The sequence below is a fragment of the Schistocerca nitens genome, chromosome 1, assembly GCF_023898315.1.
Source record: "Schistocerca nitens isolate TAMUIC-IGC-003100 chromosome 1, iqSchNite1.1, whole genome shotgun sequence".
NCBI classification, from domain to species: domain Eukaryota; kingdom Metazoa; phylum Arthropoda; class Insecta; order Orthoptera; family Acrididae; genus Schistocerca; species Schistocerca nitens.
The window spans coordinates 267,300,590-267,323,374 of NC_064614.1; positions in this window are offsets into that span (position 1 = coordinate 267,300,590).

A 22,785-nucleotide genomic window follows, 5' to 3' on the forward strand; every position below is an offset into this window, starting at 1 on the left:
GTTGTTGGTTGAATTCATGGAACGTGGTACGTCCATTAATCAAGACGTGTGCTGTGAAACGATAAAAAAGTTACGACGGGCTATACAGAACAAACGCCGTGGTATGCTGACTTCCGGTATCGTTTTTTTGCACGATAACGCCCGTCCTCACTCTGCTCGCAGAACAACGGCCATTCTTGAGTCCTTCAAGTGGGACGTTATCAACCATCCACCTTACAGCCCAGACCTGGCGCCAAGTGATTATCACCTCTTCATGCATTTGAAGAAATGGCTCGGGTCACAGCGGTTTGATGACGACGAAGAGCTCAAAGATTCGGTCACAGGCTGGCTCCAGGCACAAGCGGGTGATTTTTATGCAGAAGGAATTTCAAAGCTTGTGAAGAGACACGATAAGTGCCTCAATCGCTATGGAGACTATGTAGAAAAATAGTGCAAAGATGTAGTTGTAAGATGTATATATTAAAATATTTTTATTTAACTTGGTGTATTTTTTTAAATCAACCGGAGGTTACTTTCTGAACAGCCCTCGTATAAGCATATTTTAGTGGTGTTGCTAATTTTATGTTTAATTAATTAGAATCCAGGATCACGTACAAGTAACACAGAAATAGGAGTGAATGCTTCTCTGTCAGAACGATCCAATCAGTATTATCTCAGTATTCAAGACAACCAGTCTACCGCCGCCCAGTGTGTGTCTCGCTTTAAAGACCTGTTGTTTGATTGCAGTCCTTGGGAACAGTCACAAACGTAAAATATATGGTACTATGCGACAGGAACTACTTTAAGTACACATTAATGTGACTAACTCTCTGTACCACGTCAACGCGCAAGGAACGCGGAAAACCGTACACCCGTTGTCGTAATAAGGAAAGGGCGAGATCATTGGCTTTCGGGCCAAGGGCGGAAACATTTGCGAAATAGCTAAGTTCGTAAACTGTCTGCATGTCGCCGCGGTGTGAACATAGCGTGCATGACAAAATGGCACTATCTACACTACTGGCCATTAAAATTGCTCCACCATGAAGATGACGCGCTACAGACGCGAAATTGAACCGACAGCAAGAAGATGCTGTGATATGGAAATGATTAGCTTTTCAGAGCATTCACACAAGGTTCGCGCCGGTGGCGGCTCCTACAACGTGCTGACATGAGGAAAGTTTCCAACCGATTTCTCATACACAAACAGCAGTTGACCGGCGTTGGCCAGGTGAAACGTTGTTGTGATGCCTCGTGTAAGGAGGAGAAATGCGTACCATTACGTTTCCAACTTTGATAAAGGTCGGATTGTAGCCTATAGCGATTGCGGTTTATGTATCGCGAAATTGCCGCTCGCGTTAGATGAGATACAATGACTGGTAGCACAATATGGAATCGGTGTGTTCAGGAGGGTAATACGGAACGCCGTGCTGGATCCCTACGACCTCGTATCACTAGCAGTCGAGATGACAGGCATCTTATCCGCATGGCTGTAACGGATCGTGCAGCCACGTCTCGATCCCGGAATCAACAGATGGGGACGTTTGCAAGACAACAACCATCTGCACGAACAGTTCGACGACGTTTGCAGCGGCATGGACTATCAGCTCGGAGACCCTGGCTGCGGTTACCCTTGACGCTGCATCACAGACAGGAGCGCATGTCATTGTGTACTCAACGACGAACCTGGGTGCACGAATGGCGAAACGTCATTTTTTCGGATGAATCCAGTTTCTGTTTACAGCATCATGGTGGTCGCATCCGTGTTTGGCGACATCGCGGTGAACGCACGTTGGAAGCGTGTATTCGTCATCACCATACTGGCGTATCACCCGGCGTGATGCTATGCGGTGCCATTGGTTACTCGTCTCGGTCACCTCTTGTTCGCATTGATGGCACTTTGAACAGCGGACGTTACATTTCAGATGTGTTACGACCTGTGGCTCTACCCTTCATTCGATCCTTGCGAAACCCTACCTTTGTTCAGGATAATGCACGACCGCATGTTGCAGGTCCTGTACGGGCCTTTCTGGATACACAAAATGTTCGACTGCTGGCCTGACCAGCACTTTCCCCAGATCTCTCACCAATTGAAAACGTCTGGTCAATGGTGGTCGAGCAACTGGCTCGTCACAATACGCCAGTCACTACTCTTGATGAACTGTGGTATCGTGTTGAAGCTGCATGGGCAGCTGTATCTGTACACGCCATCCAAGCTCTGTTTGACTCAATGCCCAGGCGTATCGAGGCCGTTATTACGGCCAGAGGTGGTTGTTCTGGGTACTGATTTCTCAGGATCCATGCACCGAAATTGCGTGAAAATGTAATCACATGTTAGTTCTAGAATAATATATTTGTCCAATAAATACCCGTTTATCATCTGCATTTCTTCTTGGTGTAGCAATTTTAATGGCCAGTAGTGTAAAACAGGCGCTGTGGCAACTATGGCTCCCCACGGGCCGTTGATGACAGGGGTAAACGACGGTTCCGCAGATGCGTACAGGCAAATAGGCGTGCAACAGATGAGCAACTGACCGCCGAGATGAACCTAGGGCTCCGAGCGGTGTCTCCTCAACAATCGTTCAGCCTCCGCAGTGTGGGCCTGGTTCATGCATCCATGCTAACTGCTGTTCATCGTCGTCAACGGCTGGAATTTGCACGCCACAACCGCATCTGGATTTACACTGCGTGGCGATAGGAGGTGTTTTCAGATGAATCACGTTTCATGCTCCAGCGGGCGACTGGCCATTGACGCACATGGAGTGGAACGTCTGGAAGCGAACACCTTGCAGCAACCGTCGGAAAGGTCTAGCCCGGAGAAGGGAACGTCAAAGTCTGTGAAATGTTTTCGTGGCATTCCCTGGGTGATCCCGTCATCCTGAAACCCACAATGGGTTAACACAAGTTTACATCCATCCGTGGGGCCACGTCCACCCTTACATACATTCCTCTGCATGATGGCATCTACCAGGAGGACAAAGCAACGTGACGCAGAGGTCGCAGAATACGTGCGTAATTCGAAGATCACCAGGATGAAAATTACCGTGCTCCCCTGGCCACCAACATCCCAGGATTTAAACCCAACCGTGATCCAGTAGGACCACCTCGATCGGGCTGTACCCGCCGTGGATCCCCAACTGAGAAACCTAACGCAGGTAGCCATAGCACAGGAGTCGGTATGTCTCCATACCCCTGTCGGTTCCTTCCAGAAACTCACTGACTCTCATTCTGCACGTCTCACAGAGGTCCGCGCTGCAAGAGACGGTTATTCAGTCTTCCGACAGATGTTCACATTAATGTGACTGGACAGTGAGGAACTGCTATGTAAAACTAATTATGGAAAAAGCTAGTGCCAGACTCAAATTCATTTCAGCAATTCTCGGGAAATGTGGTCGACCTATGCAGACTCACTGACTCTCATTCTGCACGTCTCACAGAGGTCCACGCTGCAAAAGACGGTTATTCAGTCATCCGACAAATGTTAACATTAATGTGACTGGACAGTGAGGAACTGCTATGTAAAACTAATTATGGGAAAAGCTAGTGCCACACTCAAATTTATTTCAGCAATTCTCGGGAAATGTGGTCGACCTACGCAGAAACTGCTCGCAAACCCCTCATTTGACCGATACCTGAGTGTTGTTCCGCAATCTGGGATTCTTACTACACTCCTGGAAATGGAAAAAAGAACACATTGACACCGGTGTGTCAGACCCACCATACTTGCTCCGGACACTGCGAGAGGGCTGTACAAGCAATGATCACACGCACGGCATAGCGGACACACCAGGAACCGCGGTGTTGGCCGTCGAATGGCGCTAGCTGCGCAGCATTTGTGCACCGCCGCCGTCAGTGTCAGCCAGTTTGCCGTGGCATACGGAGCTCCATCGCAGTCTTTAACACTGGTAGCATGCCGCGACAGCGTGGACGTGAACCGTATGTGCAGTTGACGGACTTTGAGCGAGGGCGTATAGTGGGCATGCGGGAGGCCGGGTGGACGTACCGCCGAATTGCTCAACACGTGGGGCGTGAGGTCTCCACAGTACATCGATGTTGTCGCCAGTGGTCGGCGGAAGGTGCACGTGCCCGTCGACCTGGGACCGGACCGCAGCGACGCACGGATGCACGCCAAGACCGTAGGATCCTACGCAGTGCCGTAGGGGACCGCACCGCCACTTCCCAGCAAATTAGGGACACTGTTGCTCCTGGGGTATCGGCGAGGACCATTCGCAACCGTCTCCATGAAGCTGGGCTACGGTCCCGCACACCGTTAGGCCGTCTTCCGCTCACGCCCCAACATCGTGCAGCCCGCCTCCAGTGGTGTCGCGACAGGCGTGAATGGAGGGACGAATGGAGACGTGTCGTCTTCAGCGATGAGAGTCGCTTCTGCCTTGGTGCCAATGATGGGCGTATGCGTGTTTGGCGCCGTGCAGGTGAGCGCCACAATCAGGACTGCATACGACCGAGGCACACAGGGCCAACACCCGGCATCATGGTGTGGGGAGCGATCTCCTACACTGGCCGTACACCACTGGTGATCGCCGAGGGGACACTGAATAGTGCACGGTACATCCAAACCGTCATCGAACCCATCGTTCTACCATTCCTAGACTGGCAAGGGAACTTGCTGTTCCAACAGGACAATGCACGTCCGCATGTATCCCGTGCTACCCAACGTGCTCTAGAAGGTGTAAGTCAACTACCCTGGCCAGCAAGATCTCCGGATCTGACCCCCATTGAGCATGTTTGGGACTGGATGAAGCGTCGTCTCACGCGGTCTGCACGTCCAGCACGAACGCTGGTCCAACTGAGACGCCAGGTGGAAATGGCATGGCAAGCCGTTCCACAGGACTACATCCAGCATCTCTACGATCGTCTCCATGGGAGAATAGCAGCCTGCATTGCTGCGAAAGGTGGATATACACTATACTAGTGCCGACATTGTGCATGCTCTGTTGCCTGTGTCTATGTGCCTGTGGTTCTGTCAGTGTGATCATGTGATGTATCTGACCCCAGGAATGTGTCAATAAAGTTTCCCCTTCCTGGGACAATGAATTCACGGTGTTCTTATTTCAATTTCCAGGAGTGTAGATAAAACTGATACAGGCAGTAGGGAAGATCGAAAGAAAAGCAGCATATTTGTCACAGATTCGTTTAAAAATCGCGAAAGCGTCACGGAGTAGCTCTCTCAATCCGCTGACAGATGCTAAGACGCTACGACGCTCCACACAGTCAATAGCTGTGCCTGAGCATCATCATTGGAAAGTGCTGGGACTCCATAATGTTGGAACCAGAGACTGCTGCACATAGTAGACAGTGCGACGTGCAGAACTTTTGTAAGTGTGCGGTGCTGAAATTCGTGGTAATCAGTTCCATTTCACCACCTCTCGATGAACGTAAGGCGGTAGCACTATAGTGAATAGTGAGGCACTTGTTCTCGGCCTGTTTTATAATAAGAGCACTCTTAAACATAGTATACATCTAAACGTACAAAGAGCTGATGGTAATTCCTGGCAGATAATGAGATATAGCATTCGAAAATCTTGTATGTTTGGTGCTCCGCAGCTTGTAAGTATTTATAAAAGAACTTTATGTAGATCACCATCTGCGCGTAAAATATTTAATGGCCAGACTGATATTTGAACATAGAGCCCATCCTCAGTTGTACATAATGTGTACGTCCATATCAAAGGACGTGCATGTCAGGGATAGAATTCCTATGACGTCAAACTGAAAAGAACTCCTTGGTTGTTTAAAACATGCCTATAACCATGTCTGCGTGACCACGACAGGATCCAACATCTGTCCCACCTCACAGTACACACATCATATGGCGTTTGACAGTTGTATCATGTACTCACGACGACTTGTGAACTGAGAGGTAGAACAGATGTTCGATCCTTCCGAGATCACCTATACGTGGTTATAATACTATTTTAAATAACCAGTGGGTTCTCTGTATCTAAATCCATTTGAGTTTAAATTTCCTTTAATTTAGGTCTATGGTCACAACCCTTTAATTTACGTCTATAGTCACAAACTTTTTGTTCACAGATTACCGGCAAAATCAGCATCACCATTGCATTTAACATTGACGATGCCATTACGGCTGCAGTACATTAGGACACTGTTTTTATAAAACACAGATATGAAGATGGTCATTATAGATCGAAGCCGGTAATCTGTGAACAAAACGTTTGTGACCATAGACGTAAATTAAAGGAAATTTATTCTGTATACGGGTCACTGTTTTATTCCCGACAATGTCGCAGCTTGTGCCATTTCAGTTTCACTTCGTAAGGATTTTATAATTGACATGTACGACGTTTGATATGAATGTGCATAACATATGCCACTGAGGATGAGGTCTGTGCTTGAATACCGTTCAGGCAATTAAATATTTTATATGCACCCTGTGGTGAATAAGATATCTGTTAACTTACAGCACTCGGCTTGAAAGGTCAGTCTTTAGAGCGATACGACCAAAAGTTCTAAATGCCGTTCTGATTCCATACTTCTCCTGCGTAGTGTACTGATACTTCGTTAAGAACGTGAGCGTTTTAGCAAGATGAACCGTGAGTAATAAAAAACACAAATTCTCTACTTAATTAAGAGTTAGAAAAAGAATGCTTCCGAGCCTGTACAGTGTCCGCATTTATTTTCTCGGGTCGTTGAGACAAGCACGTCAAAAGTATTGCTGATGAAAACATTTCAGCCTAGGAGAGTTAAAAGCACATTTTCATATATCTACATCAAAAGCCAAGACCAACATGCTTCTGGATAAGAAAGGCTATGTAATTATGGTGAGTACGAACACTAGCTGGGCAGCTGTTAGAAATATTGTATAAACGTATATAGACGAGGACGAATGGAAAAAATGGTAGAAGTCGTGCTTGGCGAAGATCAGTTTGGATTCCGTAGAAATGTGGGAACACATGAAGCAATACTGACCCTACGACTTATCTTAGAAGATAGGTTAAGGAAAGGCAAACATACGTTTCTAGCATTTGTAGACTTAGAGAAAGCTTTTGACAATGTTGACTGGAATACTGTGTTTCAAATTCTGAAAGTGGCAGGGGTAAAATATAGGAAACGAAAGGCTATTTACAACTTGTAAAGAAACCAGGTGGCAGTTACCAGAGTCGAGGGGCATGAAAGGAAAGCAGTGGTTGGGAAGGGAGTGAGACATGCTTGTAGCCTATCCCCTATGTTATTCAATCTGTATATTGAGCAAGCAGTAAAGGAAACAAAAGAAAAATTCGGAGTAGGAATTAAAATCCATGGAGAAGAAATTAAAACTCAGAGGTTCGCCGATGACATTGTAATTCTGTCAGAGACAGCAAAGGACCTGGAATAGCGGCTGAACGGAATGGACATTGTCTTGAAAGGAGGACATAAGATGAACATCAACAAAAGTAAAATGAGGATAATGAAATGTGGTCGAGTTAAACCGGGTGATGCTGGGGGTATTAGATTAGGAAATGAGACACTTAAAGTAGTAAAGGAGTTTCGCTATTTGGGGAGCGAAATAACTGATGATGGTCGAGGTAGAGAGGATATAAAGTGTAGACTGGTAAAGGCAAGCAAATAATTTCTGAAAAAGAGAAATTAGTTGACATCGAGTATAGATTTAAGTGTCAGGAAGTCTTTCCTGGATGTATTTGTACGGCGTGTAGTCATGTATGGAAGTGAAACATGGACGATAAATAGTTTGGACAAGAAGAGAATAGAAGGTTTCGAAATGTGAAGTTTAGATGGATACATCACGCAACCAATGAGGAGGTACCGAATGGAATTGGGGAGAAGAGGAGTTTGTGGTTCAACTTGACTACAAGAAGGGATCGGTTGGCAGCACATGTTCTGGGGCATCAAGGGAGCACGAATTTAGTATTGGAGGGCAGCGTGGGCGGTAAAAATCGTAGAGGGAGGCCAAGAGATGACTATACTAAGCAGATTCAGGGGGATGTAGCTTGCAGTAGGTATTTGGAGATGAAGAAGCTTGCACAGGGTACTATGGAGACCTGCATCAAACCAGTCTCTGGACTGAAGACCACAACAACAACAATGTAGGTGAGAACATGTATTGGCAAGGTGTAAATAAAAGTCGAATTTGACTTTTGTAAGCTCTCCATATGGATTTACCTGTGACAAGTTAAGCTTTCAAGAGAAAAACTGGAGATATAGTTTACCATGTTCAGTAATTTAGTTTATATGGTAAATATGAAAACACAACGCTGGCTTAAGAACATTTCTATCTTGGCGATGAAATGCTGATACCCTCCGTTACAATTTACTAGTAAATCATATCACTCATGTAGAATGAGATACCTTGCAATGAATTGTGTAAATTTGAATGTAGTGGAATGGATTAAAGAAATTGAAAGAACGCAATTTTTACTGCTACTACATTAATCAAGGGTCGGGATCAAAGAGTTTAAGGTGCCCGTAGATATAGATATCATTATAGGTACAGCACAACTCAGTGACCATGAACGAAGGAAATAAATAGGCTTTACCCTTCTTTCAGGAGACGTCCCGATATTTATATTAGAAACATTACTTAGGAAATCCAGATGGGAATTAAGCTTCACTCCTTCCCAAATATGCGCTCAGTGTTATAGCCATGCACCATCAGAGTCAGCTCCCTTCTTCGATATTAGTTTCTGCAGCAGCCGGCCGCGGTGGTCTCGCGGTTCTAGGCGCTCAGTCCGGAAACGCGCGACTGCTACGGTCGCAGATTCGAATCCTGCCTCGGGCATGGATGTGTGTGATGTCCTTAGGTTAGTTAGGTTTAAGTAGTTCTAAGTTCTAGGGGACTGATGACCACAGATGTTAAGTTCCATACTGCTCAGAGCCATTTGAACCATTTTTGTTTCTGCAGCATGCGTATTCCACAGCTCGTATGGGGACCCAGGCTATATGTTGCTGACAGACAAGCAGTTATAGGGCCACATGGAATTTTGCCTCAAGCTGCGCATCAACCGAGGAGGCGTTACTTCGATGTGAAGTTGTTGGAAACTATAGGGGGCTGTGATACTGCAAAGATGTTACAGCTTCGATGTGAGAGATCTGAATTCCTTTGGAGTGCCACGATACTGCAGAGCTTTAACAGCAAATCCACGATAGGCGGAGGTATTTTGCAACGTATTTTGAAACGTACAGTCTCCATTGCTCTCATGAAGCATGTTTACAGACTACACTGAAGTCTACTAGATTGACAGGCTGTGGTGCGTGCGTCGCGGCACGTGACACTGCAGGGCTTAAAGTGTGTTAGCAGCCGTATCCGGCGAGACTGCGCGTTTAAATGCATGCAATCTCTCGATACCACACGACAAATTTAAGACATTCAGTGCGTATGTTTTCATTTATGTATTGATATCCCTTGTGCCGTGCACGGAGCCGGTGGTCGGTGAAGTGTGGCGAAATACGGGGTGTTCAAGAAGTCTCTCCGCAGTGCCGTATGATTGTTAGCTGCGCGTGCCGTGTGCAGCAGTGAATATACCGAAATGAAACTCAGTGAAATACAAGTTATTAATTTTTTGAATATTCATTTTTACTTACAATTTTTCGCATTAAATGTTGAATGTGTCCCCCCTGTTTTGAATACACAATTCAATTCGTCTAGCCACGCAGGATTAACCGAGCGGTCTCAGGCGCTGCAGTCATGGACTGTGCGGCTGGTCCCGGCGGAGGTTCGAGTCTTCCTTCGGGCATGGGTGTGCGTGTTTGTCCTTAGGATAATTTAGGTTAAGTAGTGTGTAAGTTGAGGGACTGATGTCCTTAGCAGTTAAGTCCCATAAGATTTCACACACATTTGAACATCAATTCGTCTAATCATGAATACACAATGGGTTTGCAGTACTCCACATACGATAATTTTGCGAGTTCATGTACCTGGCTAAATGAAACCACGCCTCATCAGTGAAAAACGTTTAATTAAGAATATCCCTTCCATTTTATTGAACGAAATTTTTGAACCGTTGACAATAATGCAGTCTCTTGCCATTATCAGTATTTTTCAGTTCTTGCGCGACTGTCACTTTGTATGGGAAAAGTTCTAATTTTTTCCTTACACCTGTGTGGGCCGTTCCTGGACGAGTTTTCTTACTGATTTGTTCGGACTTATGGACATTTTACCGGAAATATCGAGTAGTTTATCGTCAGACAAAACGCTAGGACGACCACTTCTCGGTGCATCTGTCACTGAAACCGTACTTCGAAATTTGTTAATCAAATCTCGCACAGTGTCGCGATGTGGGAGTATTGTCTTCGGGAAAACCGAATTAAATGTTTTACGAACTGAAACTGTGTATTTGCCGCCAGCTTTGAACACTTGTTAGACTAAAAACACACTTTCTTCAGTGGTTAGCATTTTAACAGTGACAAAAACGAAACAAAGGAACTAAACTTAAACGTTCACGTCGACACGTAACGACACACACCAACTATACTACCGACGCTGGCTGAGATAAACGGAACAGTGGAATGTTGGGAGTGTACACTTGAAGGGAAGTAACCCAGGCGGGCGGCTAACAATCCTACGGCACTGCGGAGATGCTATTTGAACACCTCGTACGTAGCTCACTAGTGTGACGTCACAAGTACGTTGCAGGTCCCGTATTTCTCGTGGGCCCCGGGTTTCTACGCAGTCAACTCTCGTATTACCGGAGCGGCAGTGATTTGGTCGGCGGCGAACAGTGTTAGAGAGGAGAGGGTAGTAGTTTAGCTGGAGGGGAGGGAAGGGCAACGTCCGGCGCGCTGCCCGCTTGCCGCCTCCCCACGCCCCCCGTCCGCTATTCGCCTCGCCGTGTGTCACCGGCGCCGCGACGCGCCGGCACAGCTCGCCAGACGGCTCTCCCTTTATTTCTGTTTTTTCCCCCCGAGTGTCTGAATGCACAGACGTCGCGCCACTCTAAATATACCCATTGTACGAGACGGGCCGACGTGCACGCGCGTTGCACAACCGTCTGCGTTCCCGGCGCACACCCACCACTGCTGCCACCGAGCGAGATGGCGCAGTGTTTAGCACACTGGACTCTCATTCGGGAGGACGACGATTCAAACCCACGTCCGGCCATTCTGATTTAGGTTTTCGCTTTCGCCAGTGCCGGGATGGTTCCTTTGAAAGGGCATGAACGACCTCCGTCCCTGCCCTTCCCCAATCCGATGGTACCGATGACTTCGCTGTTTGGTCCCCTCCCCCCAAATCAACCAACCAGCCAACCACGGTTGACAATTTTTTATTTTTATTTTTCATGTTAAATCGGTATTTAGAGAAATGGAAATCTGTGGTAAGTTCCTATGGGACCAAACTGCTGCCGGCCGCTGTGGTCGAGCAGTTCTAGGCTCTTCAGTCCGGAACCGTGCGACTGCTACGGTCGCAGGTTCGAATCCTGCCTCGGGCATGGATGTGCGTGACGTCCTTAGGTTAGTTAGGTGTAAGTAGTTCTAAGTCTAGGGGACTGATGACCGCAGATGTTTAGTCCCATAGTGCTTAGAGCCATTTGAACCATTTGAACAAAACTGCTGAGGTCATCGGTTCGTAGGCTTACACACTACTTAATCTAACTTAGGCTAAGGACAACACACACACCTATGCCCGAGGAAGGACTCAATCCTCCGACGGAGAAACCCGCGTGAACTGTAGCAAGACGCCCCAGACCGCGTGGCTACCCCGCGCGGCCGATATTTAGAGATTTTTGAACAAAATGACGGTTAAAAGAACTGAATTGCACATCGGATTGTTGTTCAGAAATCAACTTAAAGGTTTCTTGGTATGCGTCCTTGCCCAAGTTCCCGCTGCCTTCGCACGGCTTCTTGTCATCAGACTCTTGTTCGAGAACATGTACAATTCCTTTTCTAGTTGACAGCTCTGTCTGGGATACGCTTTGCGGTGCTCATATGTTTTCCTCGCCTCTCGGGCGTTGTTTTCCTTATATTCTTTTTCTGTCGTTCGTTTTGCTGCTCTATTGACATTCTCGAAAATTGTTGTGCCTGTAATTTGTTTTAATGTGGAGCAATTAGCAGATGTGACGTTGTAGAGTCAGTAGGAATACAATCCGAATTTAATGTGAGACAGTAACTATTGGTATTTGGTTCCATGGGTGTGGCCGAAACTGAAAGTGGGTCCTTGAGGTAACTAAAGAGGCCAGACTAACAAGGAGAAACAACGAAAGGAAGAGAGAAGGTGATCTTGTAAAGAAAGAACATTATGCAACCGGTGTATTTTAGGAACAACGCAGATTAGTCATAGATAACTTGGAATTGAATTTCTAGAAAATTAAATTTTCTGACTTATTTTACGCTCAAAAAATCCGTTTGAGCTAGAGGTCTCAAATTTCTTTGGATGTTTCAGTGCACAATTTGGACAGTAGACTGCACACACTAAGATACTGGCAGTAGGAAGGAAAATACTTACTGATTAATTATATGAAAGTAACCTGCCGGCCGCGGTGGTCTAGCGGTTCTAGGCGCTCAGTCAGGAACCGCGTGACTGCTACGGTCGCAGGTTCGAATCCTGCCTCGGGCATGGATGTGTGTGATGTTCTTAGGTTAGTTAGGTTTAAGTAGTTCTAAGTTCTAGGGGACTTATGACCACAGATGTTGAGTCCCATAGTGCTCAGAGCCATTTGAAAGTAACCTTAATTTTGATTATCAGATGCAATCTTCCTAGAATAAAAGCTTGTGGTCGAAGTCACATCATTGTAGTCTACTTTTTAGACAGACATACTGTTAATGTGTACTTTCTCCAAGCATCTATGTAAGACAGTTAGTCACTGCAGAGCTCCCAAGTATAGACAGGCACATAAAAATGTAATTTACTGATATTCGTAAAAGAATTGAATTAAAGTCAACGTCACAACTAATGAGATTAATTGTAGATCGTAAAGTTCAGCAAGAAAGACTACTATTGTCCTACAATTTTCATCCTACTAAGACATCACGTTTTTTAGTTAGAGTCGTATAAAATTCATATAAATTGTTAGTATTTTTCCAGGCGTTCACAGGCAAGTTACCTTGTGTTTATACTCCCAAAATCTATTAACGCAATGTTAATGACTGACTGATAACAATAATCACGAACAGATAAGGCAGATAATTTTGTCCGTGAATTGGCAGTTGGCAATTGTTTCAAAATACATAAGTGATATAGTGGCCAAACTCAGTAATGTGAGACACAAGGCGGAACTAGGAAGCATCTGGTTCGGCAGCTGTGTGGTGGAGAGTGAGGAGCAGTATACCAGGATGATTGTTCCTATCACGGTGATGTAAGCTGTTTATTTTTTACAGCAATTAAACACGCCGCTACCCTACAGTAACCAACGAGACCGCTGCTACATTTTACATCACGAACGAGAAGGCGGAATCTCAGTAAGAGTAGTGAGTGTCTCATTTAACAGCAACGCTCACCTCACAATAACTGTCCAAAGTGATGACAACTAACGACCGATTCAAGTATTACAACTGTACACTGTGTTTTGCCTCTCTAGAGTCTTTTAAACGGAATGTAAACAGATAATAAGCTACTAGGCACATATTCCTCCCATTGGGAAAGTTTAACGTTGTGAGATCCAGTGGTCATATTGTTCATGGGTTGGATGGTTCAAATGGCTCTGAGCACTATGGGACTCAACATCTTAGGTCATAAGTCCCCTAGAACTTAGAACTACTTAAACCTAACTAACCTAAGGACATCACACACACCCATGCCCGAGGCAGGATTCGAACCTGCGACCGTAGCAGTCCCGCGGTTCCGGACTGCAGCGCCAGAATTCATGGGTTGGAATCGACGCTTTCAGCGGAACGATTAGGAACGTTATTCAGCCGCCTGGCAGAACAACTTCATATGTAAATAAGCGGAAAGAAAAATCGTGAATGTTTTCTAGTGATTTATTTGTCTAGTTGGCCTTTTGGCTTATGGGACCATCATGTGGCAATAGCAATTACAAGACCGTTATTTGACAATAACGATGTCATTTGAAAACAGTAAAATGCTCGTAAACAGGTTTGGCAAAGGCAGCACAGAACACTGATGTGTTGTTAAATGTCGTTGGGTTAAAAAAATCTGAAATTCCAAAATGTAGCACCTGTGTCCTACGGTACCAAGAAATGGTATGCGAACTTAAGCGATGAATGTTATTTGTGCATATCTACAGCCGCTCAGGGCCAGACGGGGTAACGGTGGACAGTGTTAGAGATGTTTTATTGCGAAGCGTCTCGGATAGGTTTAAGCCCTCAGTGTCTCGCAGCCAAACGCGCGACGAATTCTCCGTAGAAGACTTACAAAAGTTATCTGAATCAACAATTTTGTCGATTTCCTGCACGGAAATGCAAGAGATATTTGAGTCTGACGCCTTAGGAGACTCACTCGTCTTTGATGCCGAAATAACATTCTAGTGTATCGCCGAAACTAGTAGCCTAAAAATAAAACCTAAATGACGGCTATTGGTATTGTTTTATTCGAACATTCGAATCGTCTGAAAAGGTGAATCAGCACAATTTTGTGAACTGAAACTGCAGTGGCAGTCCTAGAACATGCGTACATGGCGGAAAGATGAGATACTTCCACTGTGGCAGTTTCGGTCGCTTGACTTCTTTCTGTGGTCGTTCGTCCGATACTGTTTTTTTCCTTAATAGGCCTATGACACGATGCCTCTTACGAGGAACGGATTTTCACATTTATGTGTCTCATATAAACTTAGGTATCAAAGTCACACTGAAGTTATTTGTATTTCAGTACATTAAATCTGTACAAACTGCGTAGATTCTCTCTCATTAATTGTTTGAATTCCTTCTTCGTGTTCCGTAGACCCCATGAACGAGAAGAGCCCAGCTGTGTGGAATGACTGGAGGTTTTCATCTACAGAAGGGAAACAGCTTTTTAAAACTGTACAACGCACTCGCAGTAAACTACTCGTATATAAATCAGTACTATTTCTCCTTACGCAAGCTAATTGTGATGCAGTTGTTCAATCGATACATCGAAGAAGCAATAACTGAAATAAAGGAATGGTTTAGGAGTGAAATTAAAATTCACCGTAAGAGAATATCAATGATACGAGAATATGGATCGACAGTAAACGGAAGAAAGACTAAAGCAATGAGAAGTAATAAAACTGAGAACAGCGAGAAACCTAACACCAGGACTGGTTATCACGAAGAAGGAATTCCGTTACCTAGAGAGCAAAACAACCCTTGACGGTCGGAGCAAAGGGGACATCAAAAGCAGACTAGCACTGGCAAAAAGAGCATTCCTGGCCAAGAGAAGTCTACTAGCATCAAACATAGGCCTTACTTTGAGGAAGAAATTTCTGAGAATGTACGTTCGAAGTACAGCATTGTATGATAGTGAAATTGTATGGTGGGGAAACCGGAACAGAAGAGAAGCATTTGTGATGTGGTGCTACAGACGAATTAGGTCGACTGATAAGGTAAGGAATGAGTAAGTTCTGCGCATAATCGGAGATGTAAGGATATGTGAAAAGCATTGACAAGAAGAGAGGACAGGGTGATTGAGCATGGCATGGTACTAGAGTGAGCTGTAGAGGATAAAAACAGCCGAAGAAAACAGAGATTGGAATACATATAGCAAATAATTGAGGATCTAAGTTACAAGTGAAGCTACTGTTTATGAGCTAATAGTGGCGTAATACCGTATGTGATCAAAAGTATCCGGAAACCCCCCCCAAAACATATGTTTTTCATATTATGTGCATGGTGCTGCCACCTGCTACCAGTTACTCCATATCAGCGACCTCAGTAGTCATTAGACATCGTGAGAGAGCAGAATGGGGCGCTCCGCGGAACTCACGGACTTCGAACGTAGTCAGGTGATTGGGTGTCACTTGTGTCATACGTCTGTACGCGATATTTCCACACTCCGAAAGATCCCTAGCTCCACTGTTTGCGATGTGATAGTGAAGTGGAAACGTGAAGGGACACATACAGCACAACAGCGTACAGGCCGACCTCCTATGTCGACTGACAGAGACTGCCGACAGTAGAAGAGGGTCGTAAAATGTAACAGGCAGACGTCTATCCAGACCATCACACATGAATTCCAAACTGGATCAGGATCCACTGCAAGTACTATGGCAGTTAGGCGGGAGGTGAGAAAACAGATTTCATGGTCGAGCGGCTGCTCATAAGCCACACATCAAACCGGTAAATGCCAAACGACGCCTCGCTTGGTGTAAGGAGCGTAAACATTGGACGATTGAACAGTGGAAAAACGTTGTGTGGAGTGACTAATCACGGTACGCAATGTGGCGATCGGATGGCAGGGTGTGGGTATGGCGAATGCCCGGTGAACGTCATCTGCTAGCGCGTATAGTGCCAACAGTGAAATTCGGAGGCGGTGGCGTTATGGTGTGGTCGTGTTTTTCATGGAGGGGGCTTGCCCCCCTTGTTGTTTTTCTTGACACTACATTGGCATACATTGATGTTTTAAGTACTTTCTTGCTTCCCACTGTTGAAGAGCAATTCAGGGATGGCGATTGCATCTTTCAACACGACCGAGCACCTGTTCACAATAGACGGCCTGTGGAGGAGTGGTTACACGACAGTAACATCCCTGTAATGGACTGGCCTGCACAGAGTCCTGACCTGAATCCTATAGAACATCTTTGGGATGCTTTGTAACGCCGACTTCGTGCCAGGTTTCACCGACCGCCATTGATACCTCTCCTCAGTGCAGCACTCCGTTAAGAATGGGCTGCCATTCCCCAAGAAACCTTCCAGCACTTGAGTGAACGTATACCTGCAAGAGTGGAAGCTGTCATCAAGGCTGAGTGTGGGCCAACGCCGTATTGAATTCCAGCTTTACCGATGGAGGACGCCACGAATTTGTAAGTCATTTTCAGCCAGGTGTCCGATTACTTCTGATAAGACAGTGTATTTTCATAAATATTTTGATTGTCTATACATGTAAAAACAGAGGACTGCTTAAAACCACTGATTTTATACATTATGCATCAAAGTGAACTGTGTGAAGTGCTGACAGTCCAAAACAAGAAGCATTCAAAGGTAGAACTCTAACTATATACTTGTTGTGAATTAGTTAGTCATGTAATGATCAGATGCCACAGCCACTTCACCAGAGTGAATTGTCAGAGCTGCCGGAAGGTAATGTCTAACAAATTTATATTTACTACACAAAATGAGGTGTGACAATAGTCCTAATGTTCGTGTTTTGTTAAGTTTTGTGAAAGTTTCAAACTGATATTACCGAAATAAAGCCGGAAGACATTTTACAGTATATTCTGTACTGAGCGAGGTGTGAGGTGAGACCTTCACAGCTTACATCTAAATGTAGATTTGTGTTAGTTAATCTGTAAAACCATGTAAATATGCCCGTCTTAATGCTCATTTTAACAGCAGCAACGAGGGAATAGATGTAAAGCTAGTAGTATTTTGTTTCGTCGGGAGATACAACTTTTTAAATTCTATATGTTGTACGATCTGCTACAACCTTTAGGAAGTAGACCACCATATGAAACAAAGTGTTAAAATAATAATAAAAATCAGTGTTTGGTGACAATATAACCAAAAACAGTTTATAATAAAAAAACTAAGGAATGTACGCATCCCTGCAGTAACTCAAAAAGGTGCACAGATTCTTTTTTAATAAAAAAGCTCTTGAATGTTAAATGTTTCGACAGATTTTAATTTTAAATTTAGTTAATGATTGGGTATAAGTTAGAAACAGATTGATAGTATAGACGGAATATCAATTCAGGTCCTATAGGAGGATCCGCAAATCAAGTGTTCAAAGCAATCGTGTATTGTGGAACCTTTGTTTGTTTAGAAGATCTATCGAAAGGGAATGTGTTCCTATTAAAAGGTAATTAATATGTCTGACTCACTGAGACTACAAGTTTGCTTGTGATTTGTAAAATCAATCATTTAACTAAGTTCGTTTCCGCCAATTCTACAATTCTTCATTATTGTTCAAGGCTCGTAGTGTGCACCATCATGTCAATAACTGCATAACTATACTGACCTGCTAATGACAATTTTTGTATTTGGTTGGAAAGAAGTATTCTAAAACATTTTCAAACTAATGTGAAATATGCCTCGCGCGGAATTAGACGGCAGATCTTACTATATGTGCACAATTTTTGGATCGGCTAAGGTTTTTCAAGTTATATATTTAAGTCATTCTTTGCCTAATTTCTATAAAAGCCGATAGTTTTATTCTCCACCGTGATATAAGTAAAAACAATAGTGTGTGAGGCAATGCTGACTACACTTACCGAACGCTGTTAGCATTTAGGACACAGATACGCCGTGAATAATCTGTAACAAATTTCTGACTGAAAACAGATATAATTGTTTGATAATGGCATGATTACTAGAAAGATGCACCAAAATAGCTGCTTCTAATAACTAATCTTTATACATGGCGAACTATTTCGCCATTTATGGTCATTGTCATGTACGTCTAGACTTCTTGTGGCGTCCATATTATGTCGTTAGTGAAACGTCTTACAACTGTCACAATTTTTATAAGATGATAATTTTGTCTGTAATGCAATGGCTTTGACAGTTCCACTCTTACGACGCTGTATGTTTACCTATAATGTAAACATATAGCGTCGTAAGAGTGGAATTGTCAAACAACTGTCACACCGAATTAATGATTTATTTTCCATATATGTACGTCTTTTATCACCTTATAAAAACAATGACAGTTATACGACGGTTCACTAACGACGTAATTTGGACGTCACGTCAGTCTAGACGTACTTGGTAATGGCGACAAATGCCGAAACAGTCTGTCGCGAATAAAGATTAGTAATTATAAGCAGCTATTTTGGTGCATGTTTCTAATAATCGGGTGATTATCACACATATATTACGCTGTTGGCCCTAAAGAAAAATATAATTGTATTGATCAGTTAAGCTTATAATACGAAAACATAATTCCACTAGTGCTGTAACATTGTAGGCAACGGTTTTTTGAGCAAGAGTAACGCCCATATCAGTAACGACAGGCAAATGACGAAATAGCAGCACGTTCCAAGGCGCTGTTTATCACGCTTCTTATTAGAGGCAGTTTCTGTACTTGCAACTTCGATGTTTCCTAATTTGCGAGTAATCACTGATAACTCCTATTTTTCGTAGCTGTGTTGTTTGTTAACGGTCGTCTCGATAGGCTACGAGGCACAGTTTCGAAACGGAGTACTGCAGCGGGCAGAACTGTTATCTCAGAGCGCCTTCTGGAAATTTGAAGACAATCATTTACCAGAATTCCACTACGACAATAGCGGTGTTTGCACACAAACTAATCTAGAATTTGACGTATAAGTATTCCAGGAGAATATTGTGATTTTCAGTTTACGAAAACAACCACTTGTCCGTAAATGGTTTTTTCCATCTAGTGTTTTCAAATGCCAAATAAATCTGAATGCTTTTTGGTCGTTCCTCAACGATCAGTCGCTTTGAACCAGACTTACCACTTAAGCCTGTGACCGTTGGGTTGCTCGTTTGATACCCACTTCGTCCACATGAGCATAAAATACTGCTTATATTTCAACATAGCTATTGCTGCCAGATATACAGTATATATACTCCTACAAGTAGTTTCAAAATGGTGAGACGTATCATCAGGATAATATCTCCTATCACAGACCGGATTCTGCAGCATTTGAAATACCGGCCTAGCAATCATTTTGTTCTGTACGTATTCAGTCATGAGGGCATGTTGTGGCTTTTGAAGAATCCTCCATCTACCACAATGGTAGTCAATCTGTTCCACTAGTGGGCGTTCCAGTTTTCGCAGTGGGTGTTAGGCCGTAGGTGTTTTACAACTATTTCCTTAGCTTTCGTAAAGTTTAGACATAAAATATTTGGTAAATAATAATTATTATATGCTTTAACTTGCTGCAACTCTGCCGTACAAATTTTACAATGTAAAGTTACTTCCCTACTTTATGAATCGCATTTACTGTGGAACTGGTGCGCTGTCATAAACGTTTCCTACTAACAGAGATAAAATAGTGGGCGGTAGGTGGAAAACGTTAACTACTCCTGATCTACCAATACCAGGTCGGTGACCGTAGCTATTGTTAAGTTCAACAGTTAACATTTATTCAGAGGCATTCATTCACCTGTTTCACTGGATAACCTGTCCAATTTACGCACTTCATCGATCCAAAGTAGTGTTCACTTCGCCGATAACTTAAGACCCGTCTGTATTTTCACTGACCAACAGTAGCGATGGAAGAATTTAACATTGTTCTGCAGTTCTTTTTTACCATAAATATTGGGACCATGTCAATAACAAGAGTAAATGGTCCCTGTATTTCGTTGATACGGCACACATTCCTCGCCACGGATGACCTCAATTCAAGAAACCCGACCGAGCGACTGTGCGCATGGAAACAAGAACCCTCATTCGAGAGAACGGCGGTTGAGATCCCCGTCCAGCTATACGGTCACAGGTTTTCCGTGGTTTCTCTAAATTACTTAAGGCAAATGCCAGAATGGTTCCTTCGAAAAAGACACGGCCGATTCCCTTCCTCAATCTGAACTGGTGTTGATACGGAACGTCATCACGTAATCAGGGAACCGGTAGTAAGACTGAACTGTATTATGTGTTGGCAATAAATTTCATTAGTCCATGTTTACTAAAAGATAAAGAAGCAGTATTTGTTATTCTTCATACGTTTCAACCTCTGTGAACATTCACCGCACGGGTAATAGAAGATGAATAGATATCTTGTTCCTTTTCTCCCGGAGAGCGATTATAGGTTGTATCTTGCTAGAGCGTCTATTTCTCTCTCTCTCTCTCTCTTTTTTTTTTTTTTTTTAATGAAATCCAGGTTGGTCACATACTCAAGCTGCCATCTCATGCAATATCCGCAACAGTTCACTGCCTCAACAAACGTGGGTATTTCAGTGGAAATGAACGTTGTCGCCTATAAAAAGGAAGAAGCATAATACATCCCTTCACTATCTCAATGCAGCATTATTTTTTGGGAGTAATGCTGCTGTAATTACATACAACGACTCACATCATGGGTGGGCGATACTGTATTTCTGAGGTCGTACAGGAACTTTGCTTTTCAGTTACTACTATGTCAAGTGTATATAGTAAATATCTAAACTCAGGCAGTGTCCGTTCTGTTGTTGTTGTTGTTGTTGTCGTCGTCGTCTTCAGCCGGGAGATTGGTTTGGTGCATCGTTACACTGTAATCACTTTTGCACCAGTCTCGTTGCCTCATCATAATTACTGCAAGCTACGCCCATTTGAACTAGGTTATGTACTTAAATCCTGGATTCCCTCTACAGTTTTTAGCACACCTGCAGGCTTCCCTCGACAAACATGATGCCTTAGGATGTACCCTTCTCTTCATCAAGTCGAAACAAATTTCTTTTATCCGATCTATCCATAAATTTTTCTTTCTAATGCAGGAAATGAATTTTCCGTATCAGTCCGCGGCCATTGAGAATATTTTGTGCATACAAACGCCTAGATCGTTCGTTAAAATTTTTCTTTATATATTACGACGTTTCGGCAATTACCATCATCAGATATAAAAAAAGTTTAAAACTAATAAACGAAGTTTTCGGTAAGAAGAACAGTCTAGGTTTACCGAAAATAGTAAGGTTGCTGTATCACACTCATGGAGTGGGAGGACTTAAGTAACATAAGAAGGTTCTGTGTCATTAGGCATAGCTTTTTCTACACACACAGAACTTTCTTTTATTAGTTTTAAGATTTTTAACATGTGATGAGGGCAGCAGCAGAAAAATCTTAATAAGCGATCTAGAGGGTTTTATTCACAAAATATAAATTTTTCAGCTTCCTTCGTTTCTCTTCTTGTCCGAAAATTTATCGTCCACGTTTCACTTCCTATAATACTACGCTACAGTCCAATACTTAAAAAAAAAAGCTTGCTAGCGTTTAAATTTGTTATACGTTTCCAAAGTTCTCCAGTCCCTCATTTCAAGAGAGTTTTTCTTGCTATTGACAGTCTCAGTTTTATATACTTTTCTGACATGCTCAGTTGTTTCTCTCCCCATCTATCAAATCAGGTCTAATACCATTAATGTTTCATTTCCAATCACATTCTTTCAGCATCACCTGATTTTAATTCGACGACACTCCACTACCTTCCTTCATCTTCTGTTGATGATCATCTTGTGATGTCTTTTCAAGGCAATATCCACTCCGTTAATTGACTTTTGCCGTCTGTATATGTTCTATTAGAAATAAGAACAAGGGTTCCCGATATATTCATGCAACAAGGGTTCCCCATATACTGGGGTAACATGGCCATGCATCATTACGTCGAAAATCTATCCCAGCAAAGAATATTATTGTTGAGAGAAACATAAAAGTCACCATAAGAACTTAGGAAAGCACAGTTTCAACCTGTTGCATTCTGTTAGACCAATATCTCTCGAGCCAATCACATATTTGCGAAAGTATTGCATGTGATCAGAGAGATGTGGAGAAAAACATGGACATACGGAGAACACCACATACCACCAAGCTTAATACGTTGTAGTAAACCCGTTGGCATTCAAAAGTGTTTCCAGTAGTCTCGGAATGGATAAGTACAGATTCTGTATTCTGTTCTTCCCGCATCTTAGGCAAGTTCGGGTAACGGTAATAATAATAATAATGAGCGTATGGCATTGGTGGCCCGGAGACCCCTCGCGGGGCGGTTCGGCCGCCGCTCCACAAGTTCTTTAACGCCACTATGGCAACTTGCGAGTAAATGAGGATGAAATGACGATGAAAGACACACAACACTCAGTTATCTCGAGGCAGAATCGAACCCGGGACCCCATGCGCGG